Genomic DNA, 26,989 nt, shown 5'->3' with positions numbered 1-26,989 from the left:
TGGTGCAGGAGGCCCAACTGAGCATTCATTCTGTGAGTGTCAAGATAACCCCCTCACAGCTGCCACACACCTAAGCAGACCAGCTGCATGCCTGGAGTTTTTATCCTTTCCTTCTACTTCTAGATTTGAATGGAATACCTCATCTCAGACCATGGGAGCTGGCATACCAGGTTCTGCATTAAAAAGAACTGGATGACACAACTTGGACGTGATGGAGGGAGGACTTGCTATGGTAAAATTATTAACCCAATGGAAAAGAGAAGACAGGAGGGATCCCAGCAGATAATTTTTTTCACCTTTTCTGCACCACCTGCTATGGATTGTTGCATACAGCATGCCTTGGAATATAACATGTGTCAGGTAGGTAAACTGCCTAGCAACATTATAGCTCATTTTGAAGCAGTAGTCAGGCATATAAACACGGCATTTTATTCATTTCTTCACATCTTTCCCTTGATTCATTGCATTTACTCCTTACCCTCCCTGTCTTAGGTTTGCACATAAGAAATAAAGTACTAGCATTTAATCCTCACACCAGACTCCACAGTCTACTGAAACTTGCAGGCAAAGCCATCTAGTGTATGTAAGAATTACTAGATAGACTTGTTAAAAAATGCAGATTCCCTAATATTGACTTTATCTAACTTACATATGGAAACTTCTCTAGATCAATATTTAATTCCAAATGCTATCCTTATTTCATATTAATATATACATTTAAAAGAGATCCTGTGGAATAACTCAACTTGCCCAAATAGTAAGTTTTTTATTTTCTCTTCCATGCAAACAAACAAACAAAAAAACAAAAAAACTACAATTGTGTTATTATAGTCAGTGATATGTTTAGAGCCAGGGAATGAGCTATTATTGGTCTAACTCAGTTATGACAGCAGTGTTCCCAAATTTCCATGGCTCCTTGAAGCAAGAGGTGCTACCTGTCCCAGCTCGAATAGGATGGTTCTGGAAAAGTTTCGTTTTAATAATAAGGAAGGATAGGTATGATTGGCTTGATTTCTAACTCTTTCCCAATCCTTCTTTCTCATAGACATGATGCCTGGAGGTACAATACCATTTATCTACAGGCTTCAGTAGCCATCTACCCACCATAAAGTGATAAAAGAAGAGAAAGAGTCAAGATGCTGATGACAACAGAGTAGAAAGTCAGGAGTGTTGGTCTGGACTTCTTGAAACATGGAAAAACAAACAAACAAAAAACTGTGTTTAAGCCATTGTAGTTAAGTTTTCTAAGACTTGTAGCTATAAGTGTTATTAATTGATACAGACTCTTATCATATTGGCAACCTCTTAAAATCCATGATTTTCCATGTGGAACTTATCTAACATTGACATTGATTTTAATCTTCTCAAAATAGGGAAACTAAAACAATAACTAAAGAGGTAGAATGTTCAGTAAGTTGATGTATTGTGCAACCCATGTATTCTAAACTCAACAAGCATAGGCTAAGAAGTATTTTCCTTATTTTTCAAATACAGATGAACATCCTAAAAAAAGAGCTAAATATTTCCCCCTAGTATTACAGCTAAATGTTTGAGTCAGTATTTAAACACAAGTGTTATGAAGTTTTAAAATGTGTCTTTTTGCCAATATAAAGTTTTCTTTCCAAAATGTATATATGCAACAGTGATGGAATTTTCAATACAGCTTTACATGGTTAAATTGAGAACAAATAGTTTTGGGAGGCACACTGGTTTTATTCCTGAATTGTTTCTCAGAGTCTTTGATTTTCCAATTTATATTTAAAATCTAAGAATGAAAAATAAATTCACATTTATTTCAACAGGGATCCCCCCAAAAGAATACCTATTAATGTATTATTAAACACTAGTATTCCAAAGAACAAAGTTTAGAAAAGCATGTATTTATTCACTATATTTGTGACATTACTGAAGTACATAACTTACAACAATAATTTATACAGACATACATGTACATAAATATTTGTATCTATCTAGACATTTTTATATCCATTCAAAAGTCTTTAGTTTTGATACTAAGATAGAGTAAAATGTCTTTTTTTAAATGTCCTGTGTACCTCGATTTATCAATATGTATTAAACTATATTCCTTTATCATCTTTATTAGAAGTTCCCAAAAAGAAAACAAATGTAGAAAAAAATTTTAATGAGTTCTAGTTCATATGACCTAATGGATCTACAGCTGACCTAGATCTGATCCTATAGTCACTGGAAAATCTTTCCGTAGAATATTTAAGCTACTTTCTGGGGTCTGGAAGGAAGGAGTATTAAAAAAAAAAAAGTTAAAAATATTTAACTTCAAAGTACAATTTCTTCTCATTTTCTCTTTAAGAAAGAATACAAAAATATTGTAGTGTAAAACTGTCACTAGGAGAAAATCATCTCTATGTAGGACTAATTAAAATTATAAATATTTCAATTAACAGATATGTTTATTTTAAGTTTTACAAGTTTATGACAATTTTCATATGGCCATAGTGGTGATGGAGTTCTTATTTTAATTATGAGTTATGTTTCTGCAGAACAAAAAATATAGTTATCATAGTCTAATAAATAATGAAAGGAGAAGAGTTCAAACTCCAGGCAGAACAATGGCTTTCCAAAACAGAGTCCTTTGATGCACCAGATCAATAAACAATCCTTTGATCAGAGAACAAACTAAACCTCCTCTATATTTTGTTTGTTACTTTCTAGCTCTCCCCCATGCCACCCCTACCCCCCCACAAGAAAAGATGGATCCACTTAAGTAGCAGACTAAAAAACACTGTGGCACTTTCATCCTAGTAAAGAGTTCAATAAGTGAATAAAACTTTTTTAAACTTATAGTTAAAAACAAAGCTAGCCACGCCAGCACAGCCAAGGGTTTGGCGAGCCTGAGCGGGGGCAACAGAGGATGGAGAAAAAAGGCAGACAAAGAGAAAAAAGCTGGGTCTAGGTGGATCTTCTGTGCCTGGCTGAGACCACAGAACAGATCCATACTGCAAAGCCAATGCTTTATTTATAATCAGGGACAAACAAGGTAATTTGCAATGTTCTCATAAGTTTTATTTGTTTTGGCAACACTTGCTACCCCTCCCACAGCCCACTATCTACCCAGGAAAGATCAGGGTAGCAGTCACAAGATCAAGCTTAATTATGCTTAGAGGACTGTGCCCTCCAAGCTGGACTTGTTTGTGACTTTGCCAGCAGGTCAATCCGAGGCTTAACCCTATAACCTCTTTCTACAGGTGTCTTTTGGGTTAGGGGTTGTTCAGAGCATCAAGAATCAGTATTTCAGGGGCTGGGTGACAATGGTGAAGGGATTAAGTAAAACAAAGTCATAGACACAGACAACAGTATGATGATTATCAGGAAAAATGGGGTAGGGGAGGAAAGAGAGTAAAGGGGGAATAAATGGTAATGGAAGGAGACTTGACTTGGGGTGGTGAACATTCAATACAATGTACACCTGAAACTTAAATAATTTTATTAACCAATGTCACCCCAATGAACTCAACAACAAAAATAAAAAAATTTTAAAAGCATCCTAAAATAAAAAAATAAAAAAATCAGTATTTCCATCTAGACATGCATGCGGATCTAAACAGTATTCACAAGGCTTTAATAACCTTTTTGAGCCCTAACTGGTTTGGCTCAGTGGATAGAGCATTAGCCTGTGGACTGAAGGGTCCCAGGTTCGATTCCCATTAAGGGCATGTACCTTGGTTGCGGGCACATCCCCAGCAGGAGGTGTGCAGGAGCCAGCTGATGGATGTTTCTCTCTCATCGAAGTTTCTATCTCTCTCCCTTCCTCTCTGTAAAAAAATCAATAAAATATATATATTTTTAAAAACAAACACCTTTTTGAAATACAAAGTAGAGCAAAATACAAAAGTATAAATCTAGCTTTTCCTACATCGCTCCAACTTTGTAGAACATTGCTCAGGATGGGGCTTCCAAAACATCACGTATCAATCAGATATGAAAGTATGAAAGAACACACTGGTCCACATGGTCATCCCACAGGAAGAGAAGGATGAGAACCAAGCAGCGTGCCTCTCCTCTTCAATTAGTTTCTGTAGATATTCCTAGGAATCACTGGTGACACACTTGTGGGTATTTGCCACCACTGGCAGATCTTTATCTTCTCTTAACTTATTGAAACACAGATAAGGAAAGGGGAGATTACTTGCTAAAAAGTAAAAGAAAAACTAGAGTAGTATAACAAATGGGAAGTGGTTGATCTCACACTGGCAGCCAAACTGGGTATTTTGGTTGCAATTAAATGGTTCCTATTGAGGTTGTGGGGCTGGAAGAAAACTTTTCTGCAAGGTTGACATTTAGATGTCTTTTAAAAGCTGATTTAGAGCATTTATTGCATAGTAGGATAAGTAGATTCAATTATGAGGCTTTTTTTAAAAATAAGATCAAGAGATAATATTTCAATCTGTTTCAAATATAAGGAGAAAGCACAAAATCTTTTTCGACCTCCACCCTTTAGCATATAGACAATATAAAGAAGCATCCACTCAATGGTTTATTTGGCCCAGATCTGTATTATTGAAAAGGAAAAGTTACTAAGAATACAATCAAGTATAAGTTCAATGTTTTGATCACCTATAATTTATTTCCTCTTGGCCCTAACAGATCCAATACCTACTTGTTTTGCTCTCACAATCACAGTTAAAATCATCCACACAATTGAGCACTGAAATATAGTTGTAAAGGGAAAAAAATGCTTAGATATTTATATGGACAATGAGGCTGAAAGAAAAAGCCACTACAATGTCAGAACTAAAAAATACAATTTTGTATTTGAGCATTTCTTCCTGGAAATGTTAATTGCAAGATGTGCCAACTAAAATTTTTTTCTGTCATTACCAGCACAAATATATCTCATTTGCTGCTTTGTCTTGCTTTACATCCATACTGCAGGCGGAGAGAGTAATGGTCTTCTTCAATTACTATGCTTTCCAAATTATTCTTCCTCTCCTTCCCTAGTTCTCAGGTTTTAGTCTCTGCCTTTCCCCTTGCCTGGTACTCCTTCTGGAATTCTAGCTTTGTAAAATGCTGTAGTGAAGGGTTGCAGGATTCTTTCCCCTCCACATGTATACTGCCAAGGGACTCTTTTTGAAGACCTTACTTTCACCATCAAGAACTACGAAGGCAGACCCAGTGGCCTTAAGGGATTTAATTAGAGTTCACCAAGTTAGAATCTCCAAGCTCTCAAAGACCTAATTTAAATACAAGTTCACTCACTTTTTCAACTATTTCTTATGCCCTTATTAAAATTTTAGGTTATTAAAGGGAACATCCTGCATTTGCAATACACAGAAAATACACCTGGGTTATGCATAATCTCAAACATCCTCCAGGTGCAAACAAACCTTTGCCAATTGCTAGGGAAATAATAGTGAATTAAGCTTATAATTGAAACAATCATCATTGAATTTTGTTGATTGTGACCAATTACATTTATATAGGTAGAATCGGTTTTACAGGAGATAAACAATGGTAATATATTAATAAGAGGAAATATGTAATTTACTGTATTTGTGGCCAGTTGTCCTATCACAGTCTTGGGTAAAAAGGGTAATTATTGTGATTATTCTTGATTTTTGTTAAGCTGTCAGCCAGAACCTTTGTTAAAAGCTAATCACAAATTGTAGTAATTTGTAGAAACTCTGGTCAATCAATACTCTGTTATATTATACATGGTTTATACGATTTCTGAGTGATGGGACTACAATTTTATGAGAACAACAATGCTGGTCTTTTCTTGTCCATTCATTTCTACATTAAGAATTGCATCTGAATTAGACCTTCTAAATAGAGACTGACTTAAATCGTGAGTTGACTATATTATGATGTCAAAACTTAAACAACTGCCCTCACTGAAGAAAGATAGAGCTACAATGGAAGGTGCCACTAGGCAAGGTGTCACATAAATAGGAGAAATGGGCAAAAACAAAAGCAACAGGTTGCTGTGACAGCATTTAATTATTAAAATCACCTTATAATGATCACACAAAATACTAGAAGAAGAAATCCATATAAGACAAAGAGCTGAAAACAAAATAAAAGTTTGCCAGCTTAATTTGATCTGGGATGCAGTTTACAAAACACTTCAACATTATCTTGTTGAACTTTTGTTTTGTTTTTTAATTTCCACCAAAAAAAAGAAGAAAAAACACCCACTTTTTGGTGAAATAACTGTGAGAACTCTGTCACAGCTATTGTTTTCAAGTAATTCTCAGCTCAGATCCCTGTAGTATTATCATATAACTAGGGGCCCAGTACACAAATTTGTGCGCCTTGAAAGGAAATGTGTGCCATGAGGCTGTGGTAGACACAAGGGGGGTCTTGACCCATCCTCCGCACCCCTGCCTGGCCCCTCCCACCATGGCCCCCTGTCCTCTGTCTGCCCACAGCCCAACTCCCTCTACCACCACTCCCATGCACTGACAATGCAGCACCTCTTGCACCCTCTAATGGTGCAGAGGAGCAATTGGGGCTGGTGCCAGCAACAGGTCTGAGTGGGGCCAGCACTGTCAGTGGGTGTTAGTGGTGGCTGCTGCCCCAATTGCCCCTCAGGAGGAGGGGGAGGTGGAGAAGGCCTAAGGGGCAATCGGGGCAGGCAGCCACCACTTGCACCCACTGACAGCACTAAGCAATCAGGACTGGCGCTGGGCACCGGTAGCAGGTGCAAATGGTAGCTCCATCACCAGCAGTGAGTGCAAGTGGGGCCATCACCAGCAGCAAGTTCAAGAGGCAGCTGACAACCCAGATTGCCCCTCAGGAGCAGGGGTTGGTGGAGAAGCCCTGAGGGGCGATCAAGGCCAGCAGCCACCACTCATACCTGCTGGCTGAGCACAGGCAGTGGGTGCAAGCAGCAGCTCTGGTTTTGGCAGTGGGTGTGAGCGGGGCCAGTGCCAGCAGCAGGTGCAAGCACCACAGCTCATAGGAGCAAAGAATTTTGAGTAACTACCAGGGGTTTGCCCCAATGACAGCGACCGATGCCCTGCCTTGGTCAGGCACCCCCGCTCACCTGCTTCATCATCCTGTTGTGGCAGATGCCTGCCATGTTCTGTGCTCTGCCATCTGCTGCCAATGCCCTCCATGTTCCACACACGCCCCCCCTGGTGGTCAGTGCATGTCATAGCAACCAATTGTTTGGCTGTTCGGTTATTCTGCTGTTCAGTCTATTTGTATATTAGCCTTTTATTATATAGGATTATCATATTAGCTTTCTCAAAGTTAACCTTCACTATGGCTTTATTAACTGGATTAAAGATAAAGATATTTTCAGAGAGCTAACTGGTGAGATATAGAAAGAATGTAGGTCATCTGTACACTTTAGGATTTTTTATATGCTTAATAGGCATAAAATCAGAGGTACTTCACCTAGTATTTCATTCATTTCATTCTTACAGAAATATATAGCTGTAAAGATACATATAAGATATATTTTATGGCAATAAGGACTGTAAGTCAAGTCATATTTTAAACCTGATTATTTTTGGCATTACTACACACACAAAAAAATGGTAGTTTATCATCTTATAAAAGTACACTAATTCTAATTTACAAAATTACAAGACTAGTTTATTGCTGTGAATAAACTTCCAACATGAGATATTTTTCAGAATTTAAAATTTTAAAGTTAACAGTTTATAATGATCACCCAGGAGTAGGAAAGGAGAATCTGTTTCTTATCCTTAAATGTGTTAAAAAATTTTTTTCCATTTGCTTCCCACCAAAAGATCATGCTTAAGTACTTCCATTAAATAAAATATTTTTTTCAGATTTGCCTTGTTATTTAACAAAATTAAAAATCAGTTTGCAAAGGCAATCTCCCATTTCCCCAACCCTCAAAACACACACACACACACACACACACAAACAAAACAAAAAACCAAAAAAACCCCACAAAACTGTCATTTCATGACAAACATAGATTTCCTGAGAGATGGAAAACATTCACTGTGAAAATTGCTATATTTATCATTGAGACATGTTTGGTAAAATTCACTAATTTGCCCAGTGCATAATTTCAGTATGTTCATGGGGGGGATGGGAGGGGGACCTGTCTTACCAATGACTTTAAAACAGAATCCCTCTGCTCTTATAATTCAGTGGAAGCAAGTGCTTTGTAAATACTAATGACTAAATATGATCTTCCCAGGCAGTGGGAAGGAACATACTCATTTTGGTCTCAAACATAAACACACACACACACATACACACACACACACACACACACACATTCATGTGAGTGATTTAGGAAAGGCCTTTATAAGATAGTTCTAAAAACTAACCAACAATTTACAAACAAACATTTAAGTCACAGAGTATGATCTAGTTGGAGACAACAGAGTATGTTGACTTAATCACGTAAGTCAGAGGCTATTTGGCTCCCAAATGGTCTTTGAAGATTTTAGGTTACTTAATTTGTTCTAATTTGATGTTGCAAAATTTTCTTCAACAATGTGCTAAAAATCAAAAGAAGTCTATCTTTGCTTTTCTCTGATATCATTTTTAATTGTGTATAACATGTTTTATGAAAAGAAAATTAATCTCCCATACTTAAAGATGAATAGATTTTCAGGTTGGAATGGTGTCTCCAATCTCCTATCTTGGAAGAGTTCATACACTTTGAAGTAATGATCAGATTGCCTTTTGTTCATTATAAAGCAAAAGCCATTAGAGTGTTAGACATTTGTTGGAAGCGCTCACTGCTCCATCCTGCCAACTGGTCTAAGTGTGGGAGCACCAGTCCTGATCCTGCCCTACTACACTAACTGCTGGGTCCAAGCCCCTCCTCTGCCAGGGGCTGGACCTTCTGGAATGCTGGGTATTAGATGGAGAAGCCATGAGAAGTCATGGATATGTAGGGCCACTGGCTTCTATAATAAATATGCTAACAAGGAGCCATTAGACAAAACAATTCTTCAAAGTAAAGTCCCATACAGTAGGTAGCCACACTGGCTAGTTAACAATACATCTTTCCCACAGAGCAGCAGCAGCCTCTGTCCCTACAGTTATATGAGCAGCCTGAGCAGCCGTGAGCTGCCTCTGACCCACAGCCTCTCGTAGTAGCAGCATCTAAGCTCAGGCTCTTTCTACAGCCTTAGTAACATACTTTAATACTACTTAGATGAAAGAAGCTTCTAGCAAAATATCAATCTTTTGCGTTATAGAAGAAAACACCTGCACAGTGTACCATGGAATTGTTGAATCCTTGCACCTGCCTATAGATGTACATCCTGATTAAGATTCCCAAGTTCAGAGTAGCCTTGCACATTAAGCATATTCTAAACAAGGCTTCAATATTCTGATTGGCCTTGAGCATCTAGTGTACTCTGGCATGGTTTCCACAACATTTTATTTAATTTAAAATAAACACACAATTAGAATTTTCATTTGATTATGACTACTCACTTGGAGTTGATATTGTATATTTCTCCAAATACTGTATAATAGATTTCACAAAGAATTGTCAATAAAACATAAACGCAAAATATTTGTGATTTATCTATTTCCCTACTGACAATTTCAGCATCAAAAGAGCAAGAAAAGGTATCCAAAGTAAGTGATATCATGGCCATAATAGGCCATAATATTGTAGATTATATTATATAATTTAACTCCTTATATACCAAAATGGCAATGAGCTAACTAAGGATACCTGCTATTGACTGAATGTTTGCCCCCTCCCTCCCCCAATTTTATACTATACTAGAGGCCCAATGCATGAAATTCATGCAAGAATAGGCCTTTCTTCCCCAGCTGCCAGCAAGGGCTTCCCTCTGGCCACCAGCAGGCACCGGGGACCAGAGCTTACCTCACAGCACCGGTTTTGTCTGGAAGGACATCAGTCTAATTAGCATATTATGCTTTTATTATTATACACTACAGGCCCAATGTACAAAGATTCATGCAAGAATGGGCCTTCCTTCCCCTGGCTGCTGGCACCACCTTCACTCTAACCAGAGCCGCCTTCCTGCCTTCCCATGCTGCCAGAGGCCCAGAGCAGCTGGGGCACCTGAATATGCAAATTAACCCATCTTTGTTGGGTTAATTTGCATACTCACTTTTTGATTGGCTGGTGTGCATTGCAAAGGTACTCTTTTATTAGTATAAATTGGAATCTTAACTCTCAATGTGATAGCATCAGGAGGTGAGCCTTTGGAAGGTGTAGTTAGGTCATGAGTGTGGAACCCTTATAAATGGGATTAGTGCCCTGATAAATGAGATTCCAGAGAGTGCCCTTGCTCCTTTTGCAAAAAGATAGCCATCTTTGTACTAGAAAGGAGCTATCATTAGACACTAAGTCTGCCAGGGCCTTGATCTTGGACTTTCTAGCCTCCAAAACTGTGAGAAATAAATATGTGTTATTTATAAGTCACCCAGTCTATGGGAATTGTGATAGCAGCCAGAATGGACTAAGACAAAAGCCATAACTTAACTCGTGTATATTTTTTAGAAATACTTGCCTTTGTTAAGAAAACCTTATCCTACAATCTTTTTCTTTTGTCTAAGGCAGCAATTTTCAACCAGTGTGCCATAAGAACTTTTAAAACAAGCCATACCTGATTAATTTAGTCAGGGGTACTGACCTCTTTGCCCTCAGATTTTAAAGATGACAACAGCCAACACAACCATAGCTGTCCAGTGTGAATGAAAAAAATTATACCTATCTTTTTTATCAAATTGGGGGGGGGGGAATTTTTTTTGGTGTGCTGCAGAATTTTAGCAATTAGTTTATATGTGCCATGAGATGAAAAAGGCTGAAAAATCACTGGTCTAGATTATTTGAATATATACAATTCTTACTATATATGACAAATTTAAATATAATTATAAAAAATAAATATATAAAGTAGGAAACATGAAATTGGAAAATCATAAGACCTCATAAACATGGGTATGGCTGTTGGGTGGAGAAAGGCCTAATGTTGTTCTGTATTATTTAAGAATCTGCAACAATATTAAACTCAAAGAATCAGAGAGAAACCAGGAAAAGTCCGGAGTCCATGATTCAAATCACAGAAGGGTTTCAAAAAGACTGACTGACTGGGAGGTGAAAGTTTAAAATAATATGTTCACAGTCCAAGAAGCTGCTAGTTATGGTCTATGAAATATTTTTTAGCATAATCATGAAAGAATGATATTCAAAATATATAAAATCTACCAGTTTTCCACACCTATTCTTGCTCTCTTCATTTTAATTCTAGGTTATCATAACACCCACTTACACAAAAGCATTTGATTTTAGAAAAATAACTGAAGCTACATAAAGAGGTAGAAATAGCCACTCAGCTAGTACTGAAGTTTGAGTTCTTATACCAATTATTTATATAAAAGTCATATCATCTTCTAGCATTCTAATATTTTGTGCTGGGTACTCCTCACAAGATAACCATCTGTATGGATGCATAAAGCTCATGTACTCATACAAACAAACAAGAGATAAAGCTGAAAAGGGAGGTTGGAGATTTGACAATCATTCTTAAGAGTTGCAATTTGGTCCTACAGAATGAATAAACTACCATAGAATTTTACTGTGAGATTATTTTAAAAAACACATTATATTTCCAATCACACTTTTGTAATCACTTCAAACCTTGAGAATGATAAAATTTGCTGTAGGGACACTTCTATTAGTGACTCTATTATAATGTGATAGAATTGGATGGTCCCACTGGATTTACATAACTCTGTATTTTGTTCAAAAATTATAGAATATCAGAGTAAAGAAATCATAATATACAACTTCCGTTAATGATACAATGAAAAAGTGTTCTGTGAAATTCTTGTGCCAAATAAAAATAAGAATGCTGCCAATAGGGCAGCATAGTATCCTGCAATAAAATTTTTTTAATTAAAGTCATGTACTCTAGCTAAAGGAAAGTGCAAAGTAGAAAAAAAAACTTCCTGAAATAATTCATATATGTGAATTCATATAAATGCATTCTTATGAACATTCTTTTGAATGAATTATTATTGTTCAATTCCAATTTTTAATAAAGCAAAAAGGGAATTAGAAAGTCATATGGCTTGATTTTATAAGAATCAGCTACCCTGTTTCCCCGGAAATATCGGGTCTAGTAATAATTAATGTCGTTTTTAACATTCGTTTAAAATCTTGCTTGGCGTTGACTTGTATTGACATAACCTTCAAACACCTGGTATCTACAGAACGTGTGAAGTGCAATTAACAAGTTTTGCTTGAAAAAGTTTGTGTTTGGTTTGGTTTTTGTTGCAAAACTAGGGCTAAGAAGATGGCGGATGAAGAGCATATTCGGCACTGCATGCTTTACGAGTTCCAATTAGGAAGAAAAGCAAGTGAGGCTGCAAAAAACATCTGTAGTGCTCTTGGTCAAGATGCAGTTAGTGCCAGAAAATGCCAGCGTTGGTTTGAGAAATTTCGCGAGGGAAATTTTTCGCTAGATGACAAGAGTGGTCGAGGCCCTGTGTCCAATTTTGATCAAGAAGCTCTTCAAGCTCTTTTGGTGCAAAATCCTCAAATTACCCAACAAGAGCTTGCGACAACTTTAAATTATTCACAAAAAACAATTTCCAATCAATTGCGTGCACTTGGCAAAGTCCAAAAGTTTGGAAAATGGGTTCCTCATGAGTTGAGGGACAACAACCATAATCAAAGAGTCACAATTTGCAGTTCGCTCCTCTCTCCTCAAAACCGTTTGCCGTTTTTAGAGCAAATTGTTACCGGAGACGAAAAATGGGTGCTGCATGTTAATTTGAAAAGGCGGCCTCAATGGTTGGACAAAAATGAGGCTCCGCAGCCCATGCCAAAACCTGACTTGCATGCGAAAAAAGTGATGTTGTGTGTTTGGTGGAATATTAAAGGAATTCTTCATTATGAACTTTTACCATCTACCCAAACCATTACAAGTGCAGTGTATAGTGCCCAATTGGAAAGGTTAGCCCAAGCTTTAAGAGAAAAAGAACCCGCGCTGATTAATCGGAAGGGCGTAATTCTTCACCACGATAACGCACGACCGCATACTGCAAGAATCACTGCTGAAAAACTGCGCCAGTTGGAATGGGAAATTCTCCCTCAACCTGCATATTCTCCTGATATTGCCCCTTCCGATTACCATTTGTTTCGTTCTTTGCAAAGCTTTCTTCTTGGAAAAAAATTTAATAATGAAGAATGCCTCAAAAATGCATTGACCGAAATTTTTCGCATCAAAATCACAAGAATTTTACAACAGAGGGATTAAAATGCTTCCTGAGCGTTGGGCACAAGTAGTAGGAAACAACGGCAACTATATTGTTGATTAAATTTTGTTGTATTGTTTAAATAAATTCGATTTAAAAAATATTAGAAAGCGACATTAATTATTACTAGACCTAGTAAGACAGTGCCTTATATTATTTTTTTCTCCAAAAGTTGCGCTAGGTCTTATTTTCTGAGGATGTCTTATTTTCGGGGAAATATGGTAGTAAATCTGAGTAATACTGGCATAGACATGATAATAAAATCTAGATCTATTAATAACACTTCCATGAGAAGCATATAAATATAAAAATAAAAGGACAAGAAGAGAACCCGGAGGGACCACACATTTACAGTAACTGTTTCTGATGAGCTGCTACCCAAAATAGTATGCTGTGTCTGCTGACAAAGATAATTACATTTCAACCCAATTTAATGCTCTCAGAATTCCAACTCATGCTTCCAGAAGATCTAACAATGTATGACTGTCTACTGTGTCAAAGGTGAGTGATAGATCTAACCTTGAGAGTAGGAATCCACTCCTTCCCAGAAACTCTCCCATATCACTGATGATAAACAGGTAGTCTCTGCTTCTCATGTATTTCTCTAAGACTTGTTTTGAATTAACATTCTTAAGAACAAAAACACATACACAGTGACAAAGCAAATATGGCAATATTAGTGAGCTAGCTAAGTAGTATATGGAATTCATTTTAGTATAAGTAGTATTATTTTTGCATCTTTCCTGTAGATTTGAATTTTTTCAATACGAATGTTAAAAAAGAATCAAAGAGGAAGGGATGGAGACAAAGATGAGAAGAAGGGGCCTGGAGTCATTTGAGGTCCATCTACAAACCACCATGGGAATGTTGCAGCCTCCAGCAGCTGTCCTCAGAGAACTTACCCTGGTCTGGAGAGCCCCACTGGCCATCTGTTATGTTTACTTCACCTACATCTTCCTTCAAATTTGTTGGAAAAATAACAGAGAATAAAAACTAAAAATTAAAAAAATAAGAAAGAAATATAATTCAAGGCACATATATAATCTTTAATTTTATAATAACCTATATTTGAGATGTAAAAAGAAAGTGATAAGGTTAATTTTAATAATATATTTTATTTAACCCAATATAATTACAATATTATTTCTATATATCATTAAAACGATGACAAAATATTTTATATTAGTTTTCTCCTAAATCTTCATATAATATTAATTTTAAAAATATAGCATATCTTGTTATGATCTAGAAGTATTTCTAGCACTCAAAAGCCACAAATGGTTAGTGGCTCTTGTTTTAGACAACATAGGCCTAAACTATTATAATTGGCTTAAAAATCCATGGTCATTCTACTAGGCAAGGTAGAAAGTGCTTAATGGATATTTAATAAGCAATAAAGAATGTGTATTACACCAACCTCATATTTCCTCTTCCTATGATTTTTCAGTTCTTATAATTATATAGATTATACCATTTGAATGCATGATTATCTGGGATTTATGTTGCCTAAGATTTTGATGTTTGGACTATAACTACAATATAAGGGGCTATGGAACCAGCTGGACATGCATTAAGTGGTGACAGCTTGTCAACTATTTTCTTAGTTCTATAATACAAAAAGGGCAGGGGAAGGTGAATAAATTATCCACACATTGCATGAACCTAATACTTGGTACAAATCTCCCATCAAATATGTGCTAAAGAACTAAATCTGACACAGAACTTCTGCTCATGACCTAGTTCTTGGTGCCATCCAATTTTCCAAGAAAACTTTCTCCACGTTCTTCCAAACAAGTAAATATACGTTACTCAAATTCCTCCAGTCCCTTGGTTCCCCCTTCGCACTACATGAGCTCAGCAAGTAGGGTGGAAAGGAAAGCTTTATCTGGCTGATATACCATCTGTTAATCTGAAATTACAGCTACCTGCTTCTTTGGAAAGAATGAAGGGGTGACATTGAAAAGCAATGCCCCTAGTAGTCGATCAGATTCTCCAATAAAAGATTCCCTCAATTAGAACTATCAAGGATCTATAATAAAATATCCAATATTTAAAACAGTGTTGTTTAATAAAAATAACGCATTTAAACAGAATTTTCTCACATTAAGCAGATACTTAAGGAATACAATTTGAGATTTGATATAGAAGCAATGAAATGGTACATAGAGAGTTGTTCAACATTCTTCCTCTCCTAATTTTATTTTTAGAAAAAACAAACAAACAAACACAGTTCTATATATCTTTCTAAAAGGAATTATTAGATGCATTTCTGTGTACAATGACTTCTTCTTTATTGCTATATTTTGGAAGACACTATAGTTCAGTGGTTATGATTTGGGCCCTAAAATTAGCCTGATATGTATCCAAATCCTGGTTCCAACATATGCTAGTTTTGTCGATTAGGATATTTGATCTTTACTACATCAGTTTTCTCATATGTACAACAGATGTAGTACAGATAATGCTAACATTATTTAGAGACAACAGGATTAAATTATATCACAACACAGTAAAACTCAATAAATATCTCTGGGTCTGTTTCATTGAGTGCTTGATCTCTGGACAATAAAACATTTTTCATTGCTTTTTTTGGTGTGTCATATTTTTATTTAAACGTCACCCATTGCATGTAGAAAAACAGTAGAGAAAGAAAGGAAGGAAGGAAGGGAGGGAGGGTGGGAGGGAGGAAGGGAGGGAGGGAGGGAAGGAAGGAAGTAACATGCCCTTTCTTTGGTTAGGCCATCTATATGAGTGGTTGAGTCTGTCTAGTCACAGTTGAGTTGGGTTTAGAATTTTTCATCGGTACAGTTCCCTCACTAGTAGACTATACCTGCAACTTCAAAGTGGGCTGCTGCTTTCTCGCACTTAGTGTGGAGCTTGAGATGCCACAGGGTTTTCTTGTTCCACTTTATGCTTTCAGAAGTCTACACATTCATGCACCACAGCAGGGATGTTTTCACACTTTTTCTTCTCCCTCAGTGTTTTACTGCTGCTGTTTGACACTTGGGGTGAGGTTAATGTTCAGGCAAAGATTTTCTCTTGTTCAAGTCCCGCTTCAGGCAAAGCCTGTGTGCTAGGACTTCTTTGTTTCTCCTTCTAATTAGAAACGCTCGTCGCCTTGAAATTCAGTTAATTTGTTCAGCTCTCTAATACACCCTCCCACATTATGACTTTTTATATCATCTGCAGTGTTTTTGTTTTTTTGTTTGTTTTTGTTTTTTAGTTTTTCATAGAAGGGGAGTACCATCGTGCTGTGGCTTACTATGTCATAACAGAAACACTTAAACTGAAACATTTGGAGATGTCACTTTTGATCTTGGATGAGACTGATTAAATAATTTTTTTATAAGAATACAGCAGGTTACAAGATACCTTATGCATGCAAGATGCTTGGTAAATATTTCGAATTAAATTTGTGGTGGTTACTTAAATTGAGAAGTTGAACTTCTGTAATCTCAATAAAACACTGTAATTCTATATTTCAATCAACTAAACTGAATTAAACTATCCATAGCAGCCTTACATAATAAACACTTATTGCATATTCACATATATACCAGATGTAACATCTAAATAAGTTTTAGTGAAGGCAATATCCCTTCATTATCAGTATTTTGATTTGAAAGAATAAATGCTTTTTGGAAAAACAATTAAAAATCATAATAAACTATATAGTAGTTAACTTCCCAGCATTCAATGCTTTTATTTAAACAGATGTTAAAAGTAAAAATCTAGTCTATATGATAAAATTAATTAATTGAAACTTTTTAGAAAAAAAAGTTGGTTTTTTTGCATATTCAGGACCATCTGCATATTTCATAGTATTCATCACTAAGGTATGTTGGAATGACATGTAATCTTTAAAAATGGAGCAATCCTATATAATAAAGAGGTAATATGCAAATTGACCGCCACATCCTCACAAATTGACTACCACACCAGGCCAGCAGGGGGATTTGTGAGAGACCACTAAACAACTGAACAAGCAGGCTGTGTAGGGTGACCAGGCTAGCAGTGGTGTGAGGGATGACCAAATGACTGAATGAGCAGTCTGTGTGGGGCAACCAGGTTGGTGGGGGGGTTAGTGAGGGATGACCAGGACAATAGGGGGGCAGTGTGGTGGTGACCAGGACAGCAGTGGGGGAGTTAGATGCAACCAGGCTGGCAGAGGGGGGCAGTTGAGGGCAACCAGGCCAGTGGGGGTGGGGGTAGTAAGAGGCAAACAGGCTGGCAGGAGAGGAGGAAGTTTGGGGCAATTAGGCTGGCAGGGGTGGGCAGCGAGGAATGAGTAGGTCAGCAGGGGTTAGGGCAGTTGTGGGTGACCTAGCTGGCAGTGGGTGGCAGGGGTGACCAGGCCAGCATGCAGAGGGGTGATCAGGCGGCAGTCAGATGATCAGCAGGCAAGTGAGCAATTAGGAGACAGCAGTCCTGGATTGTGAGAGGGATGTCCCAGATTGGAGAGGGTGCAGTCTGGGCTTAGTGGACCCTCTCCCATGCACAAATTTCATGCACTGGGCCTCTAGTATCAAATAATGTTCACATAAGAAATATTTTATCAAAGTCAAAAATAATAGTAAATTAATTGTCATTTAGTAACCACAATAGTTGCGTTAAAATGTTTTTAAACTTCTGAGATTATATTATGATTTAAAAAAAATGCCCCTATGTTTTAATAAAATGTTCCACAAGGTATGCTAAGCAGAAAAATCTCAACTTGAAGTCTCACATCTTGGCTGCTGTCAAAGGCATAGAGAATAATTTGTCTTCAGGCCATATCACAAATCTTTAATCAAAGATTTCTCAACCTCATCACTATGACATTTTGGACTGGGTAACTGTTTTGGGGGGCATCCTGTGTGTTGTAGAATTTAGTAGCACTCCTGTCCTTTACCCACTAGATGCCAGTAGCAACCACCTAGTAGTAACAATCAAACATTGCCAAAGGTCCCCTAGTTGTGAGTGGCAAGTACACTCCCAACTAAAAACCAAAGCTAACACTGTCTCTTGCTGAAGCATAGATTCAAAGGAAGTCTCCAAAACTGAAGACACTCTCAGAGTGCCTAATGAGCTATATGCCAAATACATACCTATGTATTCTATGTATGCTCTATGAATATATTTATATATTCTATAAAGTCTATCAGATCCTCACGGAGAAGAAATTGTTTTAATGGTCTGGCCATCACTTAGGGTTTTTCAGGATACTTCTATAAACTTGAACAGAACTACTAAAGACAACTTAGACATTTAAATGGAGAGAGCAGTGCTCTAGAGTCCACGTCTCTTCAGACATGCAGGTGTTTTATAGTTACCCCAGTTGCACTGATTATATACCATTTCTTGGAGGATACATAATTTAGGATTATAAAAAACCTACAGCTCTAGCTGGTCTGTGAATAGAGTGTCGGCCTGCAGACTGAAGGGTCCCAGGTTCGATTTCAGGCAAGGGCACGCCCTTGGTTACAGGCTCTTCCCCACCCTGGGCCCTGGTCAGGGCTCCTGCAGGAGGCAACCAATCGATGTGTTTCTCTCATATTGATGTTTCTCTCTCTCGTCTACTCTCCCTAAAAATCTATGGAAAAATATCCCCAGGGAAGGATTAACAACAACAACAAAAACCTACAGACATTTCGCTTCTATGTAACTTTATTTTTCTTTTCAGACTTCATGGAGTTTTCTTGTAAAATAGAAAATAAAATGAAAGTTTGAATTCATTTTTTTTTTACAAAAGTAAAATAAGTAGAAATATAAAATTCCCTGCAACATGTGACTTAAAATATATTTAAAGAATCAAAGAAAATAAATACATGTTTTTTTCCCTGTACAGCATCATCACATGCATTTTGGGGATAATAGGGAAATTTATTTTTATTTATTTTTTTTTACCCATTGTTTATTTCAACCTCTACTCCCCCACAGTTCTACCACCATGCCACACTACTTTTGGCCTGTGCGGTCAAGTTTTCCTCATCTTCCTCCACCTTCTCAGGTGGGAATGCCTCAGCCAAATGAATTTCTACGTTTAAAAAGGTGAAAATGGAAAACTGGAAGGAAAAAGATGCAACCCAGAGGCCTGATGAAGAATACAGTTAGAACCTATATGGGTGTTGTTGATATCATAAAAAAAGCATGAGAGAGAAAGAAGAGTGCAGGAGAGAGAGGAAAACAGTATTCCAAGTCTGGGTTTAGGGATGATTTCGGTAGAACTTGGAAAATACAGGGTGTTTCAGTCAGTGAGCTGTATGAGGACCTCGGGAGGGGGAGAAAAGAAGAACATAAGAGCCATTGTGGAGTGTTTTGAATTGGGTTTACTTTAAATTATGCTGAAAGATGCAAATTAAAAGTTATAATTTCATGTTTCATTACTTCTGTTAGTGGTGGTATCTTGTTCCCCTGAATGTGATTCCTTAAATAATTCTGAAACAATTTAAATCTAATATTTATTAATAAGGGTAAATTTATATTGATGGGATTCCTACATTTAGGTAAACAGAAAAATATCAATTTAAAAAGCAAATTTTAAATCGCTGAGAGACGGGGTCCTTACTTTAGAAGAGTATCCATATTCGCGATAACAGGAGGGTTTCCATGGCCAGCCTTCCTCCCAGACTTAGCCTTGGCTGACAGGGGTGTGTGTGTGTGGGGGGGGGAGGGTTCACTTAAGAACAAGTGCAGGAATTCCTGTTCCCCAGCAGGACTGAGAGCAGTCAGAGGCCACCTCACTGTTCCCAGGACTGGGATGTGCAACTTAACCATCATATCCTTGATTCCATATAACACTGCTAAGCTCTTTATAGCATTCTGATGGATTTGCCGCAGCTTTATGGGTAAAGCTTCATTAATATAAATTAGCCAGAATAATGCAAGCCCAGGTTTTGACCTGTAGGTGAAAGGAGGATATTAATTACACTTAAACTTTGATACCTGTCAAGTGCCTTTTGTTTTTATTTGACCCTCAAATCTGCTGAAATGATGGAATGTTTAAATGTGTAATGTATTATGAGTACATTTTTACTAACCCCCTTAATAGCAAAGTGATTGCATATTACATTTTTTAATAATACTGCATTTATACCTGTACTTTAGGCTGGAATCTTTAAGTCTGATAGTTAATATACTGAATGGCATATCATTATCATCCAGGACCAAAAATGTACAGAAATAAACAATAAACAGTGGTGGGGTAGAAATGACAATGTTGCAATGTCCTCTCAGTACACAATATTTCCAAATTAAATAACAGAACCACCTATTAAGGGAAAACCTATTATCTTGGTCCAAGGAGGTGTTCAAATGGTTAATTATCCATTAGCCTTTTAAAGTAAAATCTTATGCCAGGGGGTATTAAATCTGTATCTGATGCTATGCTGTACAAATGGTAAGTTCACGTTTCTAATTAAACCTGAGTTCAGCATGTTTAGATGGTTTTGAAAAAATAAAATCCATGTCTGGAAAACTTTCTAGGCTGTTGTGAGCTTTCGTGCACACTCTTGCATTTAGTTCAAGCTATGATTGCTCCAAATTAAAATTTTCCCTAACATACTCCATATCTTCAAAACCACACCTTTCCTAAGTTGCCACTTTCATCCTCTGGCTCTATTCATATTACATTTATTTCATAAGTTTGGAAGTTTGGGCTCTTCGCCATCCAAAATGGGGACTTCCTTCTTCTCCTCTTTGGGGGAGTGGTAGCAAATTGTTTTCTGTTTGATTACTTTCATTAATTTTTTTGTTAATTTTGTTTATTGAAGGCTTATTTCCTCCAAACAAGAGATTCTGTTAATTATAGAGATCAAAACCAGCAGAAAACAGATGTTTTCATTTAGAGAGAATTGTTAAAGCAATCATCTCTCATTATGTTCAATATACTTTTCACAAAACATATGCCATAAACATGCTTCTAAACTTTTTAAACATATTTACACTTATGCTTTTAAATATATTTAACATCAACTTGTAAATGTTTTGTTTGTATTTATGGCATCTCCCACCCGGTTCTCTCAATTGTGTTCTCAAAACGCATTTCCGTAATGCTCAGAATCTTGTACCCACAAAAGCCAAGATTCAGCCAAGTGTTCCCTTGACTTTTCTGCCCAGGTTTTTGCCTCAGGACTCAATGAATTAATAATCATCTGTGTGACATTTAAAACAATGGGAAGATGCCTTCATTCAGAGATTCTCAACAGGGATAGAAATTGTCAGAATTACCTGGGGAGATTTGTTTAACTTCATGTATCTGCTTCTTTTTGCCCTGTCCCCAACCTGAAATTTTTAATAAACCCAATATCTGTTTTTTAAAAAAATAAGATTTTTCTTCAGATATATTGTATCCAGATGTGATTTTTTTTTTTAATATTTCCAGGGGGGAAAAAATCACCTCTGAACTATTTAACCAGAAAATACATTTATTAATAGTCTATTGAGTTGCTCACAGAAACACTGAACAGCCTGATTAGCATAATAGAATGGGGCAAACCAAAATAAGCTAGGCAACAGCCAGGGCAGCTATAAAAACCACACCCCAAATCCCACACTAACAGAATGCTGCTGCTCACTGAATATCTGCTGTGCCCCTCGCACTCAGCTGTGATTGGCTCTGGGCACTCAGCATGAGCATGGCCCTGCTTCCCTTCCAGCTCCGGGAATATGAATGGCATTGGCCCTGTGCCACTGACTATAAAAACAGATCCTCATGCTTGCTCCTTGGTTTACCAGTTCTTAATACAGAACCTTGGGTAATATACTTAATTAACCCAGAAGAGCCTGAAGAAATGCTGGGAAACTGAGTATCTGAAAGTTTCATCTTTGGGGGGTTCTCAAAGTATAGAAGTTTAGATGCTGGGTACACTCTAGGCTCTGGATTTTTTTTTTTAAGTGTATTTTTCTTTGAATTCTTGCTAATATAAAACTACTTTGAAATCCCCCTCTTTATTGGTAAAATATGTACTTTTAAAGATACATCACTGTTCATTTAAGTTAATTAGCAGGGTTTTGTTTTTTGTTTTTTAATTCTAGAAGTGAATACTCTAAAGCACCGGTTCATAATACATAGATATGAGCTACATTAAAACATACAATTAAAAACATATCTAATATACTGAATGGAAAAGCATACCAGTCTAGAATACTGAGCATCAATGTTGCATTTGTTTTACCAACCCATATATACTATACATCTAAATTTGTCCTGTATTTCTCATATTAAAAAAAATAGTCTTGACCTGAGAATGAGGAGGCCTAACTTTAGTCTTAACTATGAACTGATGCACTGTGCTGCCTTGGATTAGTCATTTATTCTCTGGATCTCACTTTCTTATTTTGTAAAATACCTATAGAGCCTCCTCATCCGTGTGCTCTATCTTAATTGGCCCCTACTATCAACTCACTCTCTTATCAATCTGATTTTAGTTTCTTTTTTTAATACATTTTATTGATTTTTTACAGAGAAGAAGGGGGAGGGATAGAGAGTTAGAAACATCGATGAGAGAGGAACATAGACAAGCTGCCTCCTGGGCACCCCCCACGGGGATGTGCCCGCATCCAAGGTACATGCCCTTGGTTGGAATCAAACCTGGGACTCTTCATCCCGCAGGCCGACACTCTATCCACTGAGCCAAACTGCTTAGGAATAATTTTAGTTTCTTTATCAATCTCCAAAATCTTATTTCCTATGGTAGAAAGAAAAACAATGAAGAAGTTGTTGAAGATAAGTTTCCAGGGGGCAGGGGTGAAGTCTGTTTTATAACCAATGCATCGTCGGCATCTAACACAGAACCAGCACACGTTAGAAACTTAACAAATGACTGTAAACAAACAGACAAATGAGTTAAAAGACATAAAGTCACTTTGGGAAAGTTAAAGTATCTATACAAATTAAAATATCTAGACAAACATTTTTATTTCTCAAGAGTTACAACAAAAGTAGACATTTCCACCTAAATCAGCTATATCTATTGTCGACACAAATGTAAACATTTAGTAAGTTTAACAAATATGGTTCCTTTCTGATTCTGACAACAGAAATATCTTTTCACTTATATACAAAAATAACATAGAAAAGATATTATGTACCTCTTTGAAAATATTTTTCTTTCCCTACATGGAGAAACTTTGTGTGTTATGTGGACAAGTTCCCCCTGTGATGAATAATACGAGATCGGACAGCAGACACCTACTTCTCTGCCTTGGTGCTATGGTTCACCTAATATACTCCCATTCTTTCTTCTTTACAATGATATACCATTGCCACTGGCCTTCTAAATGCTCCTTTAATTTCTTCCTCCTGCTGCACTGCATGATTTTTATGGGGATGAACAAAGAATTACTAGTCCATTTCGATCAGCAGTAAATCTCCCTTTTGCCCTTGTTGCTTCTTAACTGTACTTTTAGTCTTATTTTCTGAAAATGATTAATTCAAGTGGAAAGGTACTATATTGCATCATCCTTGGATTCTACTTCTTCTTTCTAACTAACTGCTGTGTGGGTACAACTCATATGCATTGAACTTGGCTAATCCTCTGACACTTTCCTTGTAGGATTAGACCAAATAAGGAGTAGAGAGTCCATGAAACTGAAAGGGCACATGGCATCTACCCACATTCTGATATTAGCCTTCCTTATTAACTTTTATAAATTATGTATCTCTTTGGCCATTTTAATTACTTATAGTATGAATATAGTATGAGAGTGGAAATTAAGAATTCCCTGTGAAATTCATAGGCTAGAATTTGATGTATAATGTGGCCCGGAAACTTCCCTTACGATTCATATTATCTATTTTTGAAGTGGAGATAAAAATAATTATAATACTCCTCACAGATATAAAAAAAACAAAACCCAGAAATTATTCCCTCATTTTAATACATGAACAAATTGATATTTGTAAGAGAGCAGTTTGAGATTGAAAATGCAGTCTGATGTGCTAAAGGCTAGAGTACCAATCTAAGAATGTAATATTTCAGGTGTCATCTCTAGCTTTGTCAAATGATTGCTGTATAACCTGAGAGCAATAATGATGTTCCTGGATCTCATTTTCTCAGCTGTAATTTGAGATAGCTTCTGGATTTAAAGCTCTGTAGTCACTAGTAAACTCTTCAAATCAGATAGGTTACCTCTTTCACGCAAGAAGTGGGTCAAGAGACTTCCACAGGAGATTTACATGTGGAACCTCGAGCAATACATCAATCACATAGATTCCTGGTTCAAAAAAAAAAAAAAAGAACTAATTTTTTGTGAGGCACTCACAAAGTACAGATAATGTCACATAGATGAGGGCATCCTAGTGTTTCCTTGTGCTAAGGTACCAAATTGAAATGCCGTGACTCTGAGAATAAAGATGGATGCAGAAATATGCAGAGGGGAAGTTGCTCTCTTCATGTAGTGTTTATATAGAGGAAGAGGGGAAATATTTTTCCTTTGATGTAGTGATGGAGTAGGCAAGGCTAGTCATTGAGCAAATTTTGAAAAACATACCTTTTTGATGCTCCTTAAATTTTTAATATAACCTTTTTTTTTGTTGTTGGCTAAATCTTCTGCTCTCAAGAAGGTCATCATGCTTATTTGCCCTCAAAGAATGACAACCCAGTCATAGCTGCCTTCATGCCACTTCCTCACTTCATTAAATCCTTGTTCATCACTTACAACAATTCCTCTAATGCACTGATTGACCAATTATAATAAAAAAGGTGTTATGTTTTTTGTTTTGTTTTGTTTTGTTTTTTGAGGGGATGCTTCTTAGAACATCCTATAAGAGTGAATGTGGGGAAAGAACTAGGATGTGTCTTTCAAAAGTGCTGAGGATTGGTTGTTGCCCTGCCTGTGATATTTCTGCTCTTGGCTCACCCTTCTTAAAAAAGTAGCCAGGCATTTTTAACTCCTTTCTTATGCACTTCCCTAAAAAATAGTGCCTTTAATTCAGCCTGGCTTATACTACATTCTTATAAATATGCTACACATCACTCTGTCTGACTAGTTAATGTGTACAACTTCTATAGCTCCTAGGTCAAAGTTAGTTGGAAAGGTTCTCATGACATTTGCTCCCACATTCTGAATTCTTTACAGTCTATTACAGAGTCATCTCAGCACTGGTTTTCAAATAGAAAGATCTGTTTTTGTCACTCAAAGTGACAAAAGGGTAAAAGAAATGTTAACAGACAGTAATAGTAACAGGCAAAATAGTAGTACCAAACATGGAAATAAAAGTAATAGGAAGAAAAATAATAACATGGAAAAATAAAGGAAAGCCTTTTATATTAGAAGATACAGCAGGTTGTTTGTTTTTTGGTTTTTGTGGGTTTTTTTTGCTACAATAGCTCCTAGGATTTTTATATGTGTGGCCCTATAATTAGTGGGCCTAGAGTGAGCCCATTTTTCCTCAGTTATGAAAATTCTTGAGTAACTCAAGTTTACTTCTGTGGCTCATGTTGTGTAAACTGAGAATTATGGGTGAGATGGATTGACAACTAACTAAGGCACTAGTATTTTATGGGTTCTGGAATAACTCTTTCACAACCCCTACCTACTGTTCAAAGAATCTGGAAATCAAATGAATTAATTTATGTAGTACTACATATTTCTTTATCTTCATATCTCTGATTGCCTAAAATAAAATCTAATGGTGATCTCTGATGTCTTTCTAGTATTTAGGCCATGGTTTACCCCCAAAAGAGCAGCAGATGAATGTATATCTGCATAGATGTATTGAATTTTCAAAACACATTCTATATAAGTGCTATAATGAATAGACCATATAATGAACTGGATAATAGAGTTAATCCAGGGTGCTTTAAAAAGAATTTCTGGGTAGCAATATAACTTAGCACTTCGACTGCTGGATGATAGCTGTAGAAAGAGAGAACAGGTGAAAACATGTCAACTTAGGAGAAGGAAAAAAATCCATTGGCAGAACTATAGAAACAGAACACGTTTTAGAGACAAGATAGATTAAGTGTTTCTAAATCAGTGTCTATTGAGGCTTTTAAAAAAAATCAATATAATGTATAGTATATAAAGGACAGATGTTCAACATGTATTTTTCTTTCTAGATAGTGGAGTAAATTATTAGCATTAAAATTTTAATTTTACATGAAGCTTTATATTTTTTTTCATTGAATAAGGTGAAGGAAATTTTGATAAAGACAGAAGCAAAAAGAAAGAAAAAGATTACAGAAAGAAAAATACCTTGCTCCTTATTAAAACATGTCCTTAGTTAATATAATCCATACAGCAGTATATTGTTTGATGAAACACAGGGAGGGTATTAACATCTTCCCAATTCATGTAAATTTGAAGAAGAAGTTTAACAAACAAAATATTGACTATCCTTTCAAATAGCTCATTTGGGAAATAATGATTAGTGTCAAATATAACATCACAAGGTCAGTAACCTTTCATCTGACAGTGCAATATGTTACTGTGCTTGCCCCAGAAATCAGTTACAATAGACTCTACCATTTGTCATGTACATCATTTGGATTTTGTGAATGTAGAAATAGTTAACCTTAACCATTCCACAACTAATACAAGTTGAAGGTCATGCCATATGTCATTGAAAAGAGAATTTCCTCTAAATTGGCAATAAACTCTTGACTTTTATCTAGGTCGTTAATGCCACAAAGTAAAATGCTTTCATTTTTTTCAATTTACATAGAAAAGATATGTACTTTATTGTGCTATACTATTTCATACCTCTACACTTATCTTGTCTATTTAAAGGAAGTATTCAAGTAGCAAGATTTACTTACTGCTAAAATTTACTTGCTTCCAG

Source organism: Pipistrellus kuhlii, unplaced genomic scaffold, assembly GCF_014108245.1.
Source record: "Pipistrellus kuhlii isolate mPipKuh1 unplaced genomic scaffold, mPipKuh1.p scaffold_m20_p_4, whole genome shotgun sequence".
NCBI classification, from domain to species: Eukaryota; Metazoa; Chordata; class Mammalia; order Chiroptera; family Vespertilionidae; genus Pipistrellus; species Pipistrellus kuhlii.
This window is presented reverse-complemented; position numbering follows the sequence as displayed.